The sequence below is a fragment of the Felis catus genome, chromosome B3 (genome assembly GCF_018350175.1).
Source record: "Felis catus isolate Fca126 chromosome B3, F.catus_Fca126_mat1.0, whole genome shotgun sequence".
Taxonomy (NCBI): domain Eukaryota; kingdom Metazoa; phylum Chordata; class Mammalia; order Carnivora; family Felidae; genus Felis; species Felis catus.
Window position 1 is genome coordinate 1,456,219 of NC_058373.1, and position 22,801 is coordinate 1,479,019.

The 22,801-nt window shown below is 44.0% G+C and overlaps 1 protein-coding gene across 5 annotated transcripts in view; it reads left to right on the top strand.

The window, feature by feature from the left end:
* ZFAND6 (zinc finger AN1-type containing 6) overlaps nucleotides 1-22,801 on the top strand; it is a 72,408-nt gene that overhangs the window by 3,032 nt on the left and 46,575 nt on the right. For 2 of the 5 annotated variants that reach the window (XM_045058710.1, XM_023254800.2), the window contains exon 2: nucleotides 3,474-3,565. The exons of 1 other annotated variant lie outside the window; for it this stretch is intronic. The gene's annotated coding sequence lies outside the window, so the exon portion shown is untranslated. Of the gene's footprint in view, nucleotides 1-3,473; nucleotides 3,566-6,265; nucleotides 6,696-6,998; nucleotides 7,022-22,801 lie in introns of those variants that run through there. 2 more of the 5 variants (XM_006932188.4, XM_045058711.1) reach the window with 2 other exon arrangements.

The following is a 22,801-nucleotide window of genomic DNA, read 5'->3' on the forward strand; positions in this document are numbered from 1 at the left end:
TAGACCCTAGAGCAGTAATGTCCAATGGGAATATAACGGGAGCCACATAAGTAATTTAAAATTTCCTGATAGCCGTGTTAAAAAAAGAAACAGGTGAGATATAATTTGATAAACGCAAAATATTAGGATTTCTGTAAGTAATTAGCATAAGAAGTTATCAAGATGTTTTACTTAACTTTTTTTAGACTGGCTCAAAATCCGATATGTGTTTTCCACGTGACATGCAGCTGGGACTCGTGTCAGGCTCTGTCGGGACAGCGTTGCCCTGGGAGGCCGGCCCTGCCTTGTCCCCGAGCCCCGCACCGCTGTTGTCCTGGTCTGTTTGGGCTTCCTGAGCATGCCGAGCTGCTGGCGTCAAAGTTGTTGGGTTTTCCTGCCTGGCACACTCCACCGCATTTCTGCTTGGATGGCACTCCTTCAGGGATGCGCTCACAGGCCACAGTCCCTGCCCACTGGGTCACTCTGCCGCGCTTCTCCTAGAACCTGTCCTCTGACGTGGTTTGCTTGGTTCTTGTCTTCGACCTGAGGGCAGAAGTTAGAGCCACAGGTAGTGACAGGGTTCTGCCAGGGCACATGCCATTTCCATCCTCCTGTGGTTCCTTACCTGCTGGGTGTGGCTTGTTGCTTTATCTTTTTGTCACCGTCACCCTGTGGTGAAGACGCTCTTAAGAGCTACATCTTTCTTTAGGATTCGATCTGTCTTACAGAGTCAAAGCAAGTGAACATTTTTTGTCTTTTTAGAAATATTGCCAATCTTACTTTAAAAATTTAACTAGCATTATAATACACAGTTGGCCAAACCAGCATAAAGTTTACCAAAAAATGTGAGACAATACACGTCTTCTCCTCCATATCCTTACCAACACTTGATTTTCTTTCGTGCCTTCCCTTTTCGTAAGATTCATGATGTACTTAGATTAATTATGATGATGAATGGAGTGGTGGGTATTGTTTCGTCTAATTTCTCTTTCACTCATTTGGGGGGGTGGTCTATCATTGCGATGCCTTTTTATTCTTTTACAGATTTAGGATAGCAGCATTTGTCACACGCTGAACATCTTTTCCCTGGTTCTTCATTTCCCTTCTATTTGCTTACGGTGTTTTGGTTTTTTTTTAAACTTGAGTTTTTACCTTTTAAGAAGTTTTATGGCTTCTCCTTTACTTTTGTACTTAACGGATTCTCTTGTCCAGATAACTGTTTTCTTCTAGTTCTTTTGTGGTTTCGTTTTCACATCTACCTCTCTCTATTCACCCGGGGCTTGTTTTGACATAATATGTGAAGTGAAATAACCTCCCTTATTTTTCATCAATAATTAGTTGTTTTAGCCCCATTAACAAAAATCTTTTTCTTGTTGCCTTGAAATAAAGCTTTTATCGTATACTGAAAGCGTATATATATATATACTTGCTTCTTTTTAGCTTCTGTTCAATATGAAGGACTTGATACTGGCACGCATTGTTTTAGTAATTGGGCATAATAATGTATTTTTATTTTGTTGCTGTAAGTCTCCCTCCCTTTTCCTCCCCCAGTTTTTGGCTGTTGCTTTGTCCTTGGGATTTTTAGTTGACTCCTCAGGGTCTTCACTTTTTGGGGGGGGTTGAATTTTTACGTTAAAAACGTAAAATCTATTTCTACGCTTAATGGTTTGTGTTGTGTAATAATAAAAAAGTTTAATGCTGTTAAATTCTCCTTTGAGAAGGGCTTTAGCTGTGATCCTTACATCCTGACACGTGACAGACAGAAATATTTACTTACCAGTCTTCCTGGCAGGTGCTCCGTGCTGGGGGTGGGGTGGGGTGGGGGGTGCGTGGTACTGAGGCTGCCGCCGTGAACCGTCCGGGGCCTCTGCTTTCAGAGTTCACGGTCTTTGGGAAAGTGAGCCTGTCGACAAACCAATGAATAAAGAAGTTTTGGACTTTGGCAAGTACTAGGAAGGAAAGAAATTGGGTGTGCTGATAGAGATTGGAAGGTGCTAATTGGATGTCCTGAGAACGTGTTTGTGAGGATGTCACATTTAAGCCTGATGTGGTACCAAGGTTTGCTTGGGGAGTTTTCTTTAGCTTCCCCAATCTTCCAGAACATGAAAATAATAATATAATAATAATAACGGCGGCACACTGAATGTCTCTGGCAAAATTGTCTGGTAAGAGTTGCCTTGTAAATAAATAGTTTTGAGCCCAAAGCTTGTGCCGTGGAGAATTTGGAACTGTGACGCAGAGTTCTAAGATCCAGAAAGAGCTGGGGGAGGCTTCCAAGCACAGAGCGCCGCTGGCACAAGGAGGGCCGCAGAGCTTGACCTGATTAGGGTTTGACGGAAGGTTGGCATGACTGCAGTTTACTGAGCGGGCAGTGGGGCTGCTGGAGGCGACTTTGGGGGACTCACATTGCGTCCTAGACAGGGCTGCTTCCGCTCCCCGCCTTCCTGTCCTGTATGCTTTCTGGGACCCAAGTCAGCCTCCTACAAGTTAGATTATCTCACCCCTTGCTTCTCTCCTTCATGATTTCTACCGTGTTTTCAGTTTTCCTCCACTCAAGACCTTTGCATGGGCTGTGCCTTTTTGCTGAATTGTGAGTTCCTTGAAGCTCCTTCCTTAAAGGTGCCAAAAGAGGTGTAGTCCTTCCGCTGGCTGTATTTACTCATTTCATATCGGACATTTGCTCTGCAAACATTTGTAATAATTGCAATTCATTAAGTGTGTGTGATTTGTCTTATTTCGTGTCTGTTTCTTCCGCTGGAGCTGTTGTTTCCAATCTGCTACATAGCCACTTGTGGCTATTTAAATTAAGTACAATTAAGTAATAGTAAACATTCAGTTCCTCAGTCTACTAGTAACATACCAGTTGCCTAGCAGGCACACGTGGCTAGTGTGGATAGCAGAGACAGAAATTTAAGTAGCTACTGGTTGTTGAAATATGGCAAGTCCGAGTTGGTCTGTAAGTATGAAATGTGAACTTGATCTGCAGTACAAAAAAAGGCAACCTCAGTTTTAAAAATGATTACTTATCGAAGTAATGCCATTTTATGTGGTTTGTGTTAAGTAAAATATATGACGACAGTTAATTGAACTAGTTTAATGTCTTAACGTGACTCCCGGAAAGCCGAAAATTGCTGTGTTTCCTGTCACATCCCTGTTGGACAACAGAGCTGACTCTGGACCCTGAGTCTCTCCAGGGGCGGGACAGTTTGTGGTGGCGTCCACAGCAGCTCGTGGTGCCCAGTGTGTAGTAGGGGTTCAGAATGTTTGATGAGTTAATAACCTTCGTATTGACTTTGAACATTACTTTATAGTCATCCGAGGATGTTACCTGTTCACCTTGTGCATTTCAAAATTGTTAGCTGTGAGTATAATTAAAAAAATTTTTTCCATGCCTGTTGTAAAAAAACAGCTTTTTTTTGACAACTATATAAAAATTAATCTCATTAAATAATTAGTGTGGATCATTTATCTTTTTATCTTTTATTTTTTTCTAGCTTAGGCTGCTAAGGAGAGAGGGAACCTACAAGTCGGCCAGTCTGTTTTCCATCATTTTTCTGTGTCTAGCAGTTTCCTTCGATCGACTGTGGTATGTTATTTGGCACACGAGACGTTACAGTTATTCAGTCTTAAGAGTTGAGTACTGATTGCTTTTTCCTTTATTTATACTTTGGTCCTGATACTGTGATCCCTGTTCCTTTTTTGTTTACATTTATTGGTGACCTTGTTTATCCCATTAGATTTAAAACAAGGCAATTTATTGTCTTCTAGAAAGACACCTCAGCTTGTTTTGTGCTTTTCTATCCTTAATGTTCCCTTTGAGATTAGTAGTTTGCTGAAGGGGCCTTTACCACTCCCTTGCTGCCAGGGCTCACCTTTTGTCGTTTTCCTCTAATGGACGGAAGACACACATCAGGAGTTGGAAACTCAAATACGGGCCTCACCTTTGTAAGCAGTGTATATTTGTCAGGGAAATATTTCTTTAAGTATACGTGTATATATTTTTCCCCCATTAGATAGTGGTTTTCAGACCATATCTTTAGTGACCCGGTCATGCTCTGAGAATGTCAGGCTGGCCCTTTTATCAACTACTGCATAAACCCACCTGTTGGTGTCCAGGGATCATGCCAAGGATTAATTTCTGTTGTAAGAGGAGTAGTTTGAGCTATTCGCAGCCCTTTAAGATACTAAGAAAGCTTTCACCCTATCCTGCTCTGTACCAGACCAAAGTTAATCTGGGCACTTCCTCTTTAGGGAGGGTGTTTTTAAAGTGAGATGGGACCAGGTTGTTCTGGCTTGTTATCTTCTACACTCTGGTCTGGTTAATAGGTTTGGGGAAGCTTCTGAGCTCCTCCCCCACCAAGAATATACTGTGTATCCTTTGAACACTCAGTGTTCAAAAAGTGGTATTGTCACATGCAATCAGGGAGCCTGGGAGCTTTCGCAGGCCTCTTGTCCCTATGAAGCGATACTGTTTTCAAATAATCTCGGTCGTGGTATTGCTTTCCTTTTAGTTAGTTTTGCTGTTTTCTTCTACTGATTGAGAAATGGAACAAAATCCTCGTATTTTTAAACTGTGAGCCACCTAAGAGGGTATTTGTCGCCATGAGGTTCTTCCAAGTAGGTCCTAGAGATCTTCGAACAATCCGGCATAACTAAGTCCATATCTCTTTATTGGTTACAGATCGAGAGGGGTCCCGGTATTATTTTAGTGTCTGTGATAGGTGTCTATTTTATACAAATAATTAACTCTGAAGGGAAAAATTGATGTCAGAGCAAAGGTTTTTTGGTTCCTGTAACTGTGTACTAATTTTATGCTTGCCACATTTTAAGATTTAAATGTTTGCCATCTTTTTCTATAACCCTATCAAACTGTGGCCATCTAAAACGTTTTCTTTTCCGGGTTTTATGCTGTAACTCAATTTATGTACCCTTTCTGTACCTGCTCCTGTACCTCTTCTGCTTCCAGGGTTCTTTTGCAAGAGTGTCCACGCAGTGGGAAGAAAACCTGAACTCGACTCGTGAAGTACTGAGCATTCACAGCGGTGAATCCTTGCAAAGGATCCTGGGACTGGGCCTCTGTGAATCGGCTCTTTCAATTTGTCCACTTAAAAGGCATAATAGATGATGCAGCTGTTTGGGCTTCTGCAGGGTATTATTCCATATTCATGTCTAGTTGCAATTATGTGCATTTTCAGTTTCCTACAGACTTCTCTTTGTATTCAAAACAAGTTTGTTGGCTTTGTGTTGTAGTATATGGGTTTTCTGTGAGGAATGACGCCTGCAAGATTCTGAGCTTTGTAAACCGTACGTTTAACTTAAAAAATTGTTGTGGAAACTTACTGAAAGTATTTTTAAGAAGAAGCACTTGAATTTGCCTTGCTCTTTTGGTTTTTCTCATAAATCGGCTAAAATTTTTGGTAGAGGTGAAAATTACACTTTACTGAACAAGTTGAATGATGCTATTCGGTCAGGTAAGGATTAGTGACAGTAATAGTTGATGGGCCAAGGAACTAAAACATAAGCAGTTCTAACTTAAGTAAAGAGAGTAAAATATAGCAAACTTAGTAATGTATAGAGTCACGGTCGGTCTGTTTGTTTGTTGAAAAATCCGAGTGCTTATGTAGAGACTGTAGAGTCTCTGGAGGTGACACTAATGTGACTTCGCATTTTCCGGGGCGAATATACCCTACCTTTGGCTGCACCTCGGCGCGCCCTTGCCCCCTTAAGTGAACGAATGCTCCAGTGGGCTGCAAAGTTTGGTCTACCTTTTTTAAAAAGGCAACCGTAATTTTAAGTATAAGGCAACTTCAACCTTCCTGAACTTTGTATGCGGACATGTCTTTGGAGCGGGTTGCCTTTCCCTTTTGTGGATGTCCGCTTGCAGCGGCTCCGTGTTGGCCCTGGCAGGGTGCTCAGGTCAGACCGCTAACCCTGCTAATACGGAAATAGTGTTTCTGCCTCCGTGTTTCCCTTCCCTTTTAAGTAGAGATGTCAGGGTTTGATGTCACCAACATTTTTACTTTGTTGTGATGCTGAGAACATAGTATCAGTGAATTTGGTAACTTAGAAATATTTTGCAGCTAGGATTTTAGTGCTATATATTTTCCATGCCTGAAATCGTCGCATTTTTAAGTCCTAGAGGAAACACTGTTTTGTTCCTTTTAGCAAAATTTTGCAGTGGATTCCCTGTTGCCACTTTAAAAAATTCAGGCAAAATGTGAACTCTATTGAAAAAGGAGTCTGTCTTATAAAGTGTAACTTTACCTTCATGGCTCTGTAGAAATACAACATGATTTAGGCTAAAAGCATTGCATTTTAAACAGTTGGTCACTGAACTGCAAATTAAAGCTGCTTCTGTCAGGTTTTCGTTGCCGTTACGTAGAGTATTTATTTTTTTGCCCAGACAAAAGAGTAAGCAAACAGGATGTGATGGGAAAACTGAAACACGACCTCCTGTTCCTTTAAGAAACCAGCTTATCAGGGGGTTTTAGTGTGTGCGGCCGAACCTGCTAGCAAGGAAAAGTTCTTTAAGATGACGGATGTGCGCCGCCTCCAATCACAGCGACGGGCCTGGCCAGCGGGGCGGGGCGTCCCGCCCTCGGCCAGTAGCCGCGCAGGAGGAGGAGCTTGCGGCTCAGGCTTGGTTGCGGCGGAGCACAGCTTCAAGTGAAGTTAATCTGAGGGGAAGCAAACAGAAAATTGTGCAGGTTTTGTGGGTAGGATTTCTGTTCCGATCTTTTAATAACCCTTTATTTTACGCTCTTGCTCCTGTGTGCTGCTGTGTATGCTAGGTTTTGTCACTGTGGCTGTTTTCTGACGCAAACTGAACATTAAAATCAAGCAGGGAAGCAGAACAAAAGGGCTGTTTGCACAGGAAATAGGTGTTGAGAGAATCAAACTTGACTTTGTTTTATCGTGATCTTCAGTTCAGAAATTGAGTGTCACTGAGATCGTGGGGATCGAAGCCCTCTCCGGCGACAGGCTTTCTCTGGGGCTGGACGTGGGAGCAGTCGCTTGTCGGCTTTATAAATGACATCTTGAGGTGTGTGGTGGGTCGTTTTCCGTAAACTTGGGGTGCTGAGTGCCGGGAGAGGCACCTGCGGTGGGCGCACGTTTCTGGTGTCCAAGGGAGTGAAGTGCCAGCCCTTTGAGTTCCTTCTTTGCCCCCAGGGCGCCCTCTCCCCCGCCGCCTTCAGGGTAGCGTAAGTTTGGAGATTTAGTGGGCTCGTGATTTTGTTTTTTAAAAGCTCATCGAGTGCATTCCGTGTAGAACGAGGTAAAACTGCCTTCTGCTTCATTCAAACTTCCTTTCTTTGAAGGGTAGAGGTAAGAAACGCCCTTTTGAAACAGGAAATGGATGCATTTATAGTTTCGAAGGCTACAGTAGGCGATCAAAACTTTGTAAAAAGTATCTGCGAGTCTGTTGACGCTTTTTTACTGGTAAATAACTGCAGTGGTTTGGGTACCGGAGTGTTTTCTTTGCCTTGCTGCCCTTTGATCCAGAAATCGGGGAGTAAAAGTGAATTTGAATAATCGCCGGCCGAGTGCGAGCGGAGCCGGCTCAGCGTTGCGGCCAGTGTAGTTGCGTTTGCAGTACATTGCTGCGCCTTCGGTTCATGCAAAGCTTTTTTTTAATCAGTGCTTGCCTGTTCTGGCATTGCTTAAACCGTCCCAGAACAACGATGGTAAAATCAGAAAAGTCACCCACAACACCCGTAAGAGCGTTGTGTGGTGCTGTTCTTTTTTCCCTCTTCTGTACTTCACCAGGTTCTTGTGTTTTCCCCACGATGGTCAGTTAGTGCGGCTTTACATTCTCCTTCACGAAACTGTATCATGCGTTAAAATTATTTTAATTTTATCGTTCTTTTGGGTTAGTGGGACCTTAATTTACCTAGTCTTTTGCCTGTACCACATGCAGACCGTTCCTACCTTTTCACCGTTTTGAACAGTGTTGCATTAAACAGACTTCTGTTTGTACGTTTCAGAAGATTTCCTCGTTCCCCGTTCCACCCCAAGATTATTTTTCTTTTGGAAGAATCCCCAGCGGGTTTACGTAGATGGGAGGCTACGAACACTTCAGTGGCCGAACTGCTTTCTACACAGGTGATGCCAGTTCATGCCGCCACCGGCAGGATGTGCCTCACGATGTCTCCAATGGGAAATGCCCCTTAAGCGCTCTGTCAGGGTCTGGTTTGGTGATTAGCTTTTGCCTAAACTGATAACCCACTTTAAGTCCCATTTTCCAAGTTGTAGATGAATCTAAATCCATTTTCTGGACGTTGAAATGAGCTGAAGAAAACTGGGCACATTTTTTCCCGCGTAAGTGAACAGTCACATCGTCGTGGGGTATCGTACGTGTCGCTGCCACTCAGTACCGGGCTGCCGTTGAGACCGGTTTTGCAGTGGGCGCTCTGTCCCCTAAGCGCACGCAGAAGAGGCGCTCTCCCCCCGGGAGCTGTACGCAGACATTGGAGAGGGGCTGCTGGGGGGCCGCCCACACCCCTGCCTCTGCACAGGTGCGGACAGCCTTTGTCACTGCCTGGCACCTCCGGGTTGTCGGTGGGCTAGGGAAACGGAGTTGGCGTGTGTCGGTCGGTCTGCAGCCTGAGATGGCATGTGCGCGCCTTTCCGGTATCTCGTAGCTTTTCAGTTAGATGCCGGGACTGTGCGCACGCAGCCGTTCTCGACCCCCGTCCCGTCTGTCTTCGGGAGCCCTCTTTGTTGGGCACTAACTGCTGACCTTGTGCCCTGGGCAGCTCGTGTGCAGCGGGGAGGCCAGGCCGTAACCGTCGGGGTTATGAACTTGCTAACCGATGTTCTGGGTTAAAGTGAAAAAGTTGTTTGACAGCAAAACTCAAGACAATTAAAAACACTGAGTTAATTGATACATGGGAGGCAGGCTGTCACTCCCTGACGCAACAGTAGCTGACCATGTATAGTCTTAGTCTAGTTCAGCTGCAATTTAAATAATTTAACTCATTTTCTGTGAGTTTCTGTCTCAGTTGCCAATAACATCGCCTCTCCAACTTCCAGAGCTAGTCTGATGTCGCTGTGTTGGTCATCGTGTTTGTTTCGGGGGAAAACTTTTTTTAATGTGTCATTTTGTTTGTTACGGGTAAAGAGTTTTCAGTTTTCCAGACACTTGGGTTTCCCTAACAGTTGAGTAAAAGAAAAAAACCTCAGTCATCGGTTTTAATTAGTGAAAGAATTACCATGAAATGCGTTTTTCTACGCATTTAAATTTTGTGGACGTGTCAGAGTTTACACAGATGAGTTTACACCTCATGAGTAGAACCACTGTTTGGGCTTCCCTTGAATATTTAAAATTTGTGTTAGTGCTTAAATACTTAGATCACGGATGTTTTTTTCTTGGTCTGAAACCAGTATACTAAAAGTCTGCCCCTCCCTGGTTGTGTCAGGCCGAGGCCAGTACAGTAGACGCGGGGCAGAGAGGCAGATGATCATCGGTATATTGGTTTCATTCACAGGTAGAAGCCAGTTTCCTGGAGGGAGAAGAAAACTTTAAAGGATCTAATGTTGAGGCGAGATGAGAATAGTGATAGCTCCATTTTATTCCTTAACAGTTGGGGAAGAAAGTGATCTAGAGGGGTTAATAACTGCATTCAAAGTTTCTGTTGTTAGTCTCCATTCGGGGGGAATGCAGCATTTTTTTTCCCTCTGCTGACGTAAGGAAACAACGTTAATAGGCAGTAAGTTGGTAAAACTTGAAAGAACCTAGAACCAGTGGCTTATATCCATCTACAAGGCCTCCCTGTTCTGTGTGATGGGGGACGTGGCAGTTTTGCAGCGTTTTCCTGTATGGCTTTTTTATAAAAAATGGGTCAGTGTTTTAGGAAGTAATTGTTTCTTGATAACTTTGCAGGAAGTGCTTATTAACTGATGTATCTGTGAACCTGTTGGACTAAATCTGAATTTTTGTGTTTGGATGTCATTAGAAAAAATGAACTTGAAACTTTTCGGTAAAAAGAAGCAGATCTATCTTTCTTTATACCTTTTCTATTTTGTCCCTGATAGAAGCACCTTCCTCCCCCACCAGTGGATTTTTGTGGAGTGTGTATTTAATTACTCAATAAAATTTAGCACCATTAACAACTTTTTCCCTCTTGAAACTCTTCCCATGAGTTTAGTGATATTGCCTTAGCTTCCGTTTGCGATCTCTGCCTTTTGCAAATGTTTCTTCTTTATAGCCATTAAATACTAAAATTTAATAGGATTCTGACCTTAACATTCTTCCCAGGCTATACTTCTTGGGTGACCTCCAGGACCATAGCTTAAGTTAACCGCCTGTACTGTATATAGTAACGGTCCCAAGATCTGTATCTCAAATCCAGATTTTTTGGTTGCACTTGAAACCCGTATTCATCCGGCTCACAAATGTGTCTTCCAAAACTAGATGAAACTCGGCAAGCCTACATTTTAGCTGCTTTCTGCTTTTTGTAGCTCTCCCAGCAGTATCTTACAGCCCTCCCTTCCCCCCTGTCCCAGAGGGTGGATGGTATGCAAAAAAGCTGGGTTTTGTTTTGATTCTTCCTTCTCCTTCACCCCCAGTGAGCCCTGACTTCCTATCAGTTTTATACATTTATTTATTCTTAAAGATTTTTTTTTTAAGTAATCTCTACGCCCGTCGTGGGGCTCGAACTCAGGACTCCGAGATCTAGAGAGGCTGGCTCCGCAGGGGAGCCAGCCGGCTGCCCCTCCTATCAGTTTGAAATCCGTTGTATTTCAGTCCGCCCACGGTTTCTCTTCACTGTCTTTGCTCAGGCCACGCGGAGGCTTCTCATTTACATCGCTAAAGCCGGCTCTTCCCTAATCTTCATCCAGTTCCGGCTCTGCTGTACGTTCTTCCCCGTTTTCTCCTCTCAGAATTCTTTAGTGGTCCTCCTAGCTCTTTGAACTTCGTGAACTGCCTCCGGTGAATAATAATACGGGTTGATTCTGTGCTCAGCATTCTCTGAGGTAGTCCCCAAAAAACTCGGAGACGTGGCGTTACCTTCACTCAACACGTGAGGCAGTTTGCAAAGGCTAACTTGTATTTGTCCGAGGTTGACTCTGCTCGCGGGCGGCTGGCACACTTTGAACTCGGGTTTGCCAGACCAGAGGCCTTTCTCTCAACCGCCAAGCCTTCCCAGGCCGGCCCCTGCTTCTCCATCCCTTCTTTCCCAGCCGCTTCATTTTGTGCTCTAACCAACGACTTGGAGTTCCCCCTTCCAGGGCAGCTCAAACCCAGTTGCCTGAGTCTAAAAGTGCTTTAAGGGTTTTCAAAAAAACATTTTTGACAATTTTTTTGAACGCTCCAAAAAAGATACGACACTTTAGCATCCCCAGGATAGAAGAAGATAAAAGAACGAGGCATACGAAAGATACAGGTAGTTTTCCAAAAGCAGCTGGTTTTGAATTTCAAAGCCATTGAAATCCTCACATGTAATAAAAGCTTGGGACCAAGCTGTGTCAGAGGAAGATGAGGCCAAGTGCAACAGCACCTTATCCGAGCTGTTGGGAACGCTAACGACCTCCTTAAATCGCTGTCGATGTAGACCTTGTTCATTTCCGCAACCCGGTGAAGGAAGCATCCACTTGTGAACACAGGTCCAGTAAGCCACCGACGAGTAGGTGTCACATCCGATGTTATGGCCTCAAAAAAGTTAAATACTGCAGCTAATTTGGCCTAGAAGGAGAAATGAGGTAAACTGAGACCTAGTTGATTTCGAATCATTTTCATTTCAAATATTTTCCTTCATTCTATTTATCGCTACCACCCCGTCCAACATGTTTTAAGGCAAGAGGACTTTTATTCAATTTAAAAAAAAAGTGCCTTTTCATCTGTAGCTTTGAAAGCAACCTGGTGTTGAAAGAAAAAGGTCAAATGGGTAGGACTTTAGAAATGTAGGTAAATACTCCGTTTCTGAACGGATCGAATCTCTAACTGTAGTTGGGGCTTGATGTAATTATAAACTTTTAATTAAAAATTCATAGTTGTCCATTATAAAAGCAGAAGTTTTTGTGGGTTGTTTTGTGTTGTGTTGTTTTTACCATTAAGATATTTTAGAGGCAGGAAATTCCATACTACTCTCAGAAGTTTTAATTTGCCATATTTTAGTATCCAAAATAATCTTTTGCTGTTTTCTTAAATAATAAACATGCAAGCTAATAGTTTACTTAATAGATTTTAAGTGTTACCTATTGTAACGATTAAATAATAACATAATTTGAAAACGTAGAACTTAGTTTTGATGAATAGAATACGTAACAATTTTTCTTAATTTTTTAGGTAATCGCTTAAAATGTATAATATGTATCTCTTTTGTGAATTTTTTTAACCTTTTGTTTTTGAGAGAGAGAGAGAGAGAGAGAGAGAGAAACACAGTGCGAATGGGGGAGGGGCAGAGAGGGAGGGAGACAGAATCCAAAGCAGGCTCCAGGCTCCAAACTGTCAGCACAGAGCCTGATGCGGGGCTCGAAATCACGAACTGCGAGGTCGTGACCTGAGCCGAAGTTAGATGCTTAACCGACTGAGCCACACAGGCGCCCTTGATGTATCTCTTTTCTCAATGAATATCAAATCTCAGTCGCTATGCAACTTTATGAAATAGAATCATTTTGAGTGGGAAAAATTATTCTTGACAGATTATTTAATTGCCTAAAATAATAGCTTCACTAAGCAAATTCTTGCCAAGCTGTGTATACTGAGGCTAGTGTCTGAGAGGGACAGAGGGAGAGAGAGAATACCAAGCAGGCTGTCAGTGCAGAGTCGGATGTGGGGCTCGAACTAAGGAACAGTGAGATCACAGCCCGAACCTAAACCAAGAGTCCAGTGCTTAACCGACTGAGCCCCCTCCCCCACCTTTTTGTTTATTTATTTGTTCGTTTATTTACTTATTTTATTTTGAATGTAGAGCAAAAGCTTTCTTCTCTAATCTGAAAAGGAACAACGCTGAACTGGTAAAGGAGAGGAGCAGAGACTCTTAGACGACTTCCACCAAAGGTTTCCTGGTTCAGCGGGTATAATTTCCTGCTTGTCCAGTGAGCTCCACCTTCCTGGGTTCTTGGGGTAGTGCAGAGGTGTGGACAGCACTCTGGTTGTGGGGTTGGTGCAGCTGAGCCGCGGTGAGGTAGTGAAGGCTTCTGCGCAGAGAAGTGGTGACAGCAGTGTCCGGTGGGGGGAGGGGTCGGAAAAATCACATCTCCTTTCCAACAGGTTATCAGACACATCAGCTTTTTCTTTTAAAGAGGTAATTTTTTTTTTTAATTTTTTTTTCAACGTTTTTTTTTTTTTTTTTTTTTTTTTTGGGACAGAGAGAGACAGAGCATGAACGGGGGAGGGGCAGAGAGAGAGAGGGAGACACAGAATCGGAAACAGGCTCCAGGCTCTGAGCCATCAGCCCAGAGCCCGACGCGGGGCTCGAACTCACGGACCGCGAGATCGTGACCTGGCTGAAGTCGGACGTTTAACCGACTGTGCCACCCAGGCGCCCCTAAAGAGGTAATTTTTTTAATGTTTGTTTATTTATTTTGAGAGAAAGAGAGCAGGGGAGGGGTGGGGCGGAGAAAGGAGGAGAGAGAGAATCCCAAGCAGGCTCCACGCTGTCAGCACAGAACCTGACTTGGGGTGCGATCTCACGAACCGCGAGATCATGACCTGAGCCGATATCAAGAGTCAGATGCTTAACTGACTGAGCCACCCAGGCGCCCTGAAGATTTAATGTTTTTAGAGGAATTTTCAGTTCCCAGCCAAATTAAGGTACAGAAACTTCTTATATACCTGCTGTGTCCTCACATAGGCATGTCCTCCGCGTCCCCCCCCCCCCCCCCCCCCCCGACCCTACCAATATCTCCCCAGAGTGGTACATTTGTTACAGTTGATGAATCCAGGGGCGCCTGGGTGGTTCAGTTGGTTGAGCGTCTGCCTTTGGCTTAGGTCGTGATCTCACACCTCGTGAGTTCGAGCCCCACGTCGGGCTCTGTGCTGACAGCTCAGAGCCTGGAGCCCGTTTGGGATTCTGTGTCTCCCTCTCTCTGCCCCTAACCCCCTCACATTCTGTCTCTGTCTCCCTCAAAACTAAATAAACATTAAAAAAAAAATTTAAGCAATTGATGAATCTACATTGATGCGTCATAACCACCCAAAGCCCATCAGGCTTCAGTCTTGGTAGTGTACATTCTGCAGGTTTGGGCAAACATGATGAGATGTGTGTATGTTAGTATACAGAGTATTTCACTGCCTTAATTTATCTTCTGTAGTCGTTCTGTTCATCCATACCCTCTCCTCCTCAGCCCCTGACAACCACTGATCTTTTTATGATCTCCACAGATTTGCCTTTTTTAAGATGTCATATAGTTGAAATCACACAGTATGTAGTATTTTCAGATTGTTTTTTTTCACTCAGTCATAGGCATTTCGGTTTACCCCACGTCTTTGCATGGCTTGATAGCTCATTTCTTTTTAGCCCTGAATAATATTCCATCGTGTGGATGGACCGCAGTTTATTAACCCATTTACCTACATCTTAGTTGCTTCAGAGTTTTAACAGCTGGAATAAAGCTGCCGTAAAACTCCCATGTTCACCTTTGGTTAAATACAAAGACCGTTGTTGCTGGATTGTAAAGTAAATAGTTAGTGTTGTAAGAAACCACCGTACTATCTTCCAAAGAGGCTGTATCGTTTTGCATTGCCATTGGTGAGGGTTGAGAGTTCCGGTTGCTCCACATCCTGGCCGGCATTTTGTGTTGTCAGTGTTCCAGATTTTTGCCATTCTCATGGGTGTGTAGGGCTGTCTCATTGTATTTGTATTTCCCTGATGTATGACGTGAAATGTCTTTTTATACGCTTTCTTGCCGTGTCTTTGGTGAGCTGTCTGTTAAGGTCTTTGGCCCACTTTTTAGAGTTTTGTATAATTTTTAGAAAATTTTTTTAAAATGCTTATTTATTTTTGACAGAGAGAGAGAGAGAGACAGAGCATGAGCAGGGGAGGGGCAGAGAGAGAGGGAGACACAGAATCTGAAACAGGCTCCAGGCTCTGAGCTGTCAGCACAGACCCTGACGCGGGGCTCGAACTCACAGACCGCGAGATCATGACCTGAGCCAAAGTCAGACGCTCAGCTGACTGAGCCACCCAGGTGCCCCAAGTTTTGTATATTTTGAATCAGTTCTTTATCAGATGTGTCTTTTGTAAATATTTTCTTACAGTCTGTGGCTTGTCTACTCATTCTCCGGACATTGTCTTTCTCGGAGTAGGAGTTTTTAATTTTAATGATGTCCATCTTACCGATTCTCTCTTCCAAGGATCATGGCCTTGGTGTTGCCATTCCCAAGGTCAACTTGATTTTCTCCTTTGTTGTCTTCTAGGAGTTTTATAGTTTTGGGTTTTACGTGTAGATCTGTGATGCATTTTGTATTTGTTTTATGGAAGGGTTGTAAAGTGTGTGTCTAGATGCATTTTTTTTTGCATGTGGAAGTCTAGTTATTCCAGGATCATCTGTTGAAAAGACCGTCTTTGCTTCATCGTGTTGCCTTCGCTCCTTTGTTAAAAGATCAGTTGGCTATATTTATATGCATCTTTGCTGGGTTGTTCTAGTGATCTATTTATTTGTTCTTTGACTAATATGACATGTCTTGATTACTGTAACTTCATACTAAATCTTGAAGTTGAGCAGTATGAGCCCTTCAACTCTGTTTTCCTTCAGCATTGTATTGGCTATTTTTTTAATGACTTTATTTTATTTATTTATTCAGAGAGAGGGGCGCCTGGGTGGCTCAGTCGGTTGAGGGTCCGACTTCGGCTCAGGTCATGATCTTATGGTTCGTGAGTTTGCGGCCTGCATCCAGCTCTGTGCTGACAGCTTGGAGCTTGGAATCTGCTTTGGATTCTGGGTCTCCCTCTCTCTCTTTCAAAAATAAACAAACATTAAAAAAAGAGAGTGTGCACAAGTGGGGGAGAGTCGGGGGGGGGGGAGAGAGAGAGAGGGAGAGGGAGAGAGAGAGAGAGAGAGAGAGAGAGAGAGAATATCCCAGGCAGGCTTTGCGCCGTCAGCTCGGAGCCCGACACGGGGCTAGATCTGATGAACCGAATGATCATGACCTGAGCCAGAATCAAGAGTCAAGGCTCAACTGACTGAGCCACTCAGGCACCCCTGTATTGGCTGTTATAAGTCTTTTGTCTCCGTATATAAACTTGAGAATCGGTTTGTTGATAGCCACAGAATAACTAGCTGGGATTTTGGTTGGGATTTCATTGCATCTATAGATCAATTTCGGAAGAACTGACCTCTGGACAATACTGAGTCTTCCTGCCCATGAACATGGACTATCTCTCCATTTATTTAGTTGTTCTTTGATTTTGTTATCAGTTTTGCAGTTTCTCTCCCATAGATTTTATACGTATTTTGTCTTATTCTATCCAAGTATGCCATTTTTTGGATGCTAATGTCAATGGTATTATATTTTTAATTTCAAATTCCGCTTTGGTGGTGTATAGGAAAGCAGTTGGCTTTTTATATTAACCTTACTCTTGCAACTTTGCTTAATCACTTACTAGTTTCAGAAGTTTTTTGTTGTTGATTCAGATTTTCTGCAAAGGCAATCACGTTATCTGTGAACAAAGGCAATTTTATTTCCTCCTTTGTAGTCTGCATACCTTCTATTTCCTTCTCTTGTCTTATTGCACTAGCTAGCACCTTCAGTACCATGTTGAGAAGGAGTGGCGAGAGGGGACACACTTGCCTTGTTTCTGGTCTTTGTGGGATCACATCAAGTGTGATGTTACCTGTACGATTTTTATAGAGATTCTTCATCAGCTTAAGGAAGTTTCCCTTTGTTCCCACAGGAACTTTTCAAGTCTTCACAACAGAATCACGAACCGAGTGTTGTTATTGTCCGTTTCGCAGATCATGATACAGAGGTGTAAAGAGTGCAGGCCACTTAAAAAGTCAAACAGCTGATTAAGTGGCAGAGCCTGTGTTCAATGTGGGAAGTCTGACACCAGCGCGTGACCTCGCCATTCAGATCTACTTGGGCAGGAAAAGATAGTCGAGGTGGGGAGACTGCCAGGATGGTTTTGAGTTAATTATCGGAGTCACTTTTTACTAATCTTTGTGAGCCTTGGGTTTGTGATCTCAGGGTCACTTTTCAGATGACTGCCTGGGAGAGGTGAAAGGGAGTGCTCCTTCCTGTCCCAGTGAGTGTCAGATGGTGGCGTTGGTCGGGTCCCAGCTCTCAAGGGTCTTTGTAAGAACGGGACCATGCCTTTTCCCTGCCTTCTGAGGAGTTCACGTCTTCTGGTTCTTTGGTTTCCTGTGAGCTAAAAACCAGAAGTTTTTTGTACAAACTTATTAATGAGTCACTCTACCTTCCTTAATTTTCCTTTACAAAAACTTCTGACGTGGATCTGGTGCAGATAGAAATGGTGGTGTACTGAGCACTGTGTTTTCTTCTTTACATAGTTAGTCATTTGTAAATTTCTAGCCCTGTGAGCTGTTGGTGGTGGTACCCACATTGACAAATATTTGATCAGTATCCCCCAAATTTCTTTAGCGCCTACTGGGTGCTATGCCAGGAACTCATGATCTCTTGGGGAAACACACACAAAGGATTAAAATGTTTAGTGATATGAAGAGAAACGACATCAGGTTTTAATAGGAGCAGAGAATGACAGACTTTACATGGGAAAAAGTGCTTGCACTAAGGTTAAGAAGATACTAAAAGTTAACCAGAGTGCGTGAAAGGGATGGGATACGGTAGGCCTTGTAGCTGTAGAGCAAAGCCTGTGCAAGATGATAATTAACAGCAGAGAAGCTGAGAGCTTCAAGACCCCCATGAAGCAGAAATGGATGAGAAAGAGGCCAGCAGAGCCTGTTCTGTTGGTGATGGAGAGCCATTGGATTATCGATCTGGAGAGTGGTCTGATCGTGTGCCTTCGCGTTAGCGTTTACTTCGGCAGTAAAGTGGTGGCAGTAAGGGGTTCAAGGTTACACAGCTAGTAAGAATCCACTGCGGTTTGAACTGAGGTCACTCTGCCCCTCTTTAATAAAGTCTGTTCAAGTCTCCGTCATTTAAGGTACCCAGAGTTCAGGTTCACTGGTTAGTAACACGGGCAGCAGAAGTGAGAATGGCACACGCGTAGCTACTGGAAGAAGACAAGAGATTAAGTGAGACTTATCGTGATGATCGAGGCATAACTGGCAGAGAAGCGGGAAGGACGAGGGCTTAAACCAGGTGTAATTGCATAAAAGGTTGGGGTGTGAAATAGTAAGGACCTGACTGGTTTGCGTTTGAAAGAGAGGTCAGAAATCACTAAGGTGTTAGTTAAAAAGCCATGTTGGCAAAGCCGACTATAAAGTTCCCTTGAAAGAAATTACGAAGTCAGGCAAAGGTATTTTTTTTGGAACAAGTTACTGAGCTGCGTTGAATTTTGAAGTTTAAGGGTGCTCTCTGCAAATCATGGAGGGTTTTTGATTGTATTCGCCCACAGACGTGGCTCTCTTTTAGACTCTGGGGACACAGAGATAAAAGACAGACTGGCCCAGCACCTGAGGACCACGTCACGGTTCCTCTTGCATCGTCGACCTTCAGAATACCTCCTCCGCTACAGACCGCCTAAACTTGGTGAAGAACTTTGAGGTCAGTCAGTTCCTGCCATGCCGTGTTACTCCCGTGCCAAGTGCCGTGTCCTCCGCCCCGTGCCCCACGGCTCTCTTCTGGGGGACAGGATCTTTAACTCCTCACGAGTGTTTTGTTCTTGCCTGCCCTCGCTGCAGATGGGCTCTCCCCAGAGGCCACCGGTTCTCGCAGTTGGTGGCTGCTGGCGCCGTCCTCCACGCCGAGCAGCTCAGAGGGGCGCGAGGTCTGTGTTCACTCGCTCCCTTTGCTGTTGGCGGATTGTTACTCTTCCAGGCAAAAACCCGGTGAGCTGGCGGGTCCGTCGTCTTGCGGGCATCACCCTCGTGTTTACGGGGGGTCCTGGCGCCGGGGTTCAGCTCTGCTTGGTCTCGTTCAAGCATCCAGGTGACTTTCCACTTCTGTGAACGCGGGGATTTGGGTTTGTTTTATTTATTCCTGTATCTCGGGGCCCCAAACAGTGGCTGGCGCATAGGAAGTGCTTAATTTTTGTTGAATAAATAAATAAAAATTTTAAAACACTCTTGACTTGTCTCCATAAACCTTTAGCAACCCACTGCATCACATTATAAGCCTTACACCTCATTGCCTGAGACGGCTCCACCTCTGAAGTTGTTTTCCAGTTGAGCAATGTAACACATGTTAATTGGTAAAAATTTAGAAAACGGAGAGGCTAAAAAATTTTTCTCTCCTGATCTCGCTACCTAGAGATGAAGGTTGATATTTTGCTTTTATATCTCTCTAGGCTTTTTTTCCTGTGCACGTGCAAATGTTTTTTTAATTTTTTGAGGAATCACAATTTCGTATTGTGAACCCTTTCCTTGTAATCTTCAGCCACGTGAAACACGAACGTCTGCTGCGTGCTTAGGTAGCGTGTCGGTCGCTAGAGGTGTAACGGGAAAGGAGACAGCCCGGGCGGTAACCTGCGTGCAGAAGTCTAGTGACGGCATCGCGGTTCACGGCTGTCCTGTGCCCTGTGAGATGAAGCACCGTGGTTTTTGAGCCAGCCCCCTACTCTTTTCCCGTGGCGATTAGTACTTTTCCTGTTAGAAACAGTGCCGCCTGATTATGTCCCTAGGATGGATCCAAAGAAGTGGAATTTGGGGTCAGACCGGAAGCGCTTTTAACCTGTTGTTCTGGAGAAAAGCTGCGCTGCTTTATAGTCTCGCCAGGAAGCTGAGCTAGTTTGTATAAAATCTAGTTTATCCGCACCCACGCCAGAAGGCGTGTGCGTTTTTTTAAGTTCTAATTTGGTAAATAAAATTTTTTTTATTGAGGTATAATTTACGTGCCATAAAACTCACCCATTTAATAAGTGTTCGCTTCAGAAAGTTTAGATAAATGCACACAGTTGTGTGATGACTACCACACTCCACTTAGAACGTGTCTGTCACTCCAGAAAGATCCCTCAAGCCTGTCTGTAAACGGGTCCTGTTCCAATCCCGATCCTGGGTAACCAGTATACCTGCTCTCTGTTTCCGTAGATTTGCTCTTTCCCAACGTGTACGTGGAATCCCATATTTTAATGTGGACTTTTGAGTTCGACTGCTGTCGCTGGCACGTTTTTGAGGTACACCTATGTTGTGACATCTGCCATTAGCTTGGTCCTTTTTTCTTTTCTTATTTTTTATTGTGGTAAAATACGCATAAAATATACGCATTAAATCACTTGTAAGTGAATGCACGCACACTGGCATGCAGCCATCACTGTTGTGCGTCTCCAGAACTTTTTCCATCTTGAAACTCTGTGCCCATTTAACAGCAGCTCACCGTCTGCTCCCCAAAACTGCTGTTTTCTGTGTTTCTGAGAATTTGTTTGAAGTTCTTTCTTTTCTTCTCTCTCTCTCTCTCTCTCTCTCTCTCTCTCTCTCTCTCTCTTTCTTCTCGGTGCCCAATGTGGGGCTTGAACTCACGATTCCAAGATTAAGGGTGGGATGTTCTACCAACTGATCCAACCAGGTGCCCCTGAAGTCCTTTGTGTAAGCGGAATCATACAGAATTTGTCCTTTTTGTTTCTGGCTTATTTCACTTAGCATGCGATCTGCAAGGTTCATTCATCTTGTAACACATACGAAAATTTTACTGCTGTTAAAGACAGAATAATATTTCACGGTGAGTGTATAGATCACACTTTGTCTCACCATGTCTGTCCGCAGACATTTGGGTTGTTTCTGTAATGCTGCCGTAAACGTTGGTGGTCAAATAATTTCCAGGTTTTGCTTTCACAGCTTTTGCTTCTATGCTTGAAGCGGGATGGCTGGGTCATGTAGTAATTCTGGATTTAACTTGCTGAGGAACCGCCACACTCTTTGACAGAGGCTGTACCTTTTTACATTCCCACCACCGGTGCACAAGGGTTCTGATTTCTCCACATCCTCACCAAAACTTTTCTCTTTTTGAAAATGGCCATCCAGACGGCGTGAAGTGGTATCTCAGTGTGGTTTTGATTTGCGTTTCCTAATGATCAGTGATGCTGGGCATCTTTCCACGTGCTTATTGGCCTAGATGAGTATGTCATCTTTGGGGAGGTGTCTATTCAAGTTCTTTTAGGAGTTCCTTATATATTCTGGATATTTATCTCTTATCCAGTAATCACATTTGTACATATTTTGTCTCATTCTGTGGGGTGCCTTTTTATTTTTACTCTGTTGATTGTGTCCTTTGGACAAAAGTTTTTAACTTTGATGATGCTCAGATTATCTGTCGTTACCTTTGTTTTCGGTGTCAAATCCAAGAAATCATTGCCACATCCAGTGTCCAGTCTTGTGCCCTGTGTTTTCTTGTAGGAGTTTTATAGTTTATACATTTAGGTGTTTGACTCATTTCAGTTAATTTTTGTACATGGTGTAAGTGTCAAACTTCATTCCTTTGCTTGTGGATATCCAGCTTTCCCACCACCTTTTTTGAAAAGACTGCCCTTTCCCCCATTGAATGCTCTTGGCTTGTCCTTTTTTATTGCTGGTTAGTTTTCATTGTGTAGATACCGGCCACGTTGTATTTATTTATCTGTGTCCTGGTTCGTGGACGTTTGGATCGTTGCCAGTTTTTGGCTCAGTTTTTGGCTCGTCTTGCCGCTGTGAACATTTATGTACAAGTTTTTGGATGGCAGACATTTTTGTTTCTCTTGGGCAGAAACCTGGAAGGGGAATTGCAGGTCATAAGAGAACTGCAAGTTTAACTTTGTAAGAAACGACAATTTTTTACAGTCCCAGCAGCAGTGCGCGTGAGGATTCGTTTTGTCTTCCCTGTCACCAGCACTTGGTGTGCTCCTCTTTGTGCGGTGGCTCTTCCGGTTCCGAGGGAGGAGTGGCTGCGCCTTGTGGGGTGACTTTGCATCTCTTAAACAGCTGATGAGGTCTCTATCTGGGGGCGGGGTCTTGTGGCTGCAGCCCCACCCCTCCCGCCCTCCTCCTCTCCCCACCACTGGGTCTTCAGCTTGGTCAGCCCCAGTCTCAACACTCTTGTTTCTTCTTTCTCCCGCTGCCCGCCCCTCTTTGTTTATTTATTTCATTTAAAAATTTTTTAATGTTTATTTTTTGAGAGAGAGGGAGAGAGGGAGGGAGAATGCAAGCAGGGGAAGGGCAGAGAGAGGGAGACACAGGATCCGAAGCAGGCTCCAGGCTCCAAGCTGTCAGCACAGAGCCCGACGCGGGGCTCGAACTCACGAACTGAACTGTGAGATCAGGACCTGAGCCGAACTGAATGCTCAGTTCTCTATGAAAAATAGCCCTCTTGGTCAAAAAGGGCCTGTTCGGTCTCTCGCATTCGTATAGGAGGGTCCTGTTGGCCATGTTCTTGAGTTCACTGGTCCTCACCCTCAAAATAGTTGAGGCACAGAGAGCGAAGCCGGGGGTTTCTTTCTCTCCAGAGTCCTCCCCCACCCCTCCCCAACTGCCATGGCTTTTCCACTGAGTGTCACAGGTCTGAAAGAACCTTCGTTTGCAACCACATCTGGCCCTATGTAACCACTTCATCTATAGCTGGAGCCAGGTCATTGAGGACTGGTTTTGTCCTTCAGGTTTTACGGTAGAAATTTTCCATAACTTAGATGAATTAAATGTGTATCTCCAAGATTTTGATAAGTGTATAGCACATCTATGCTTTAAGTGTGAGATGTGCCGAAAATCATAATTCCTTAAACTTAACAATCTTGAGATGTTAAATGCTTATTCAGTGCTTATTACAAAGAGG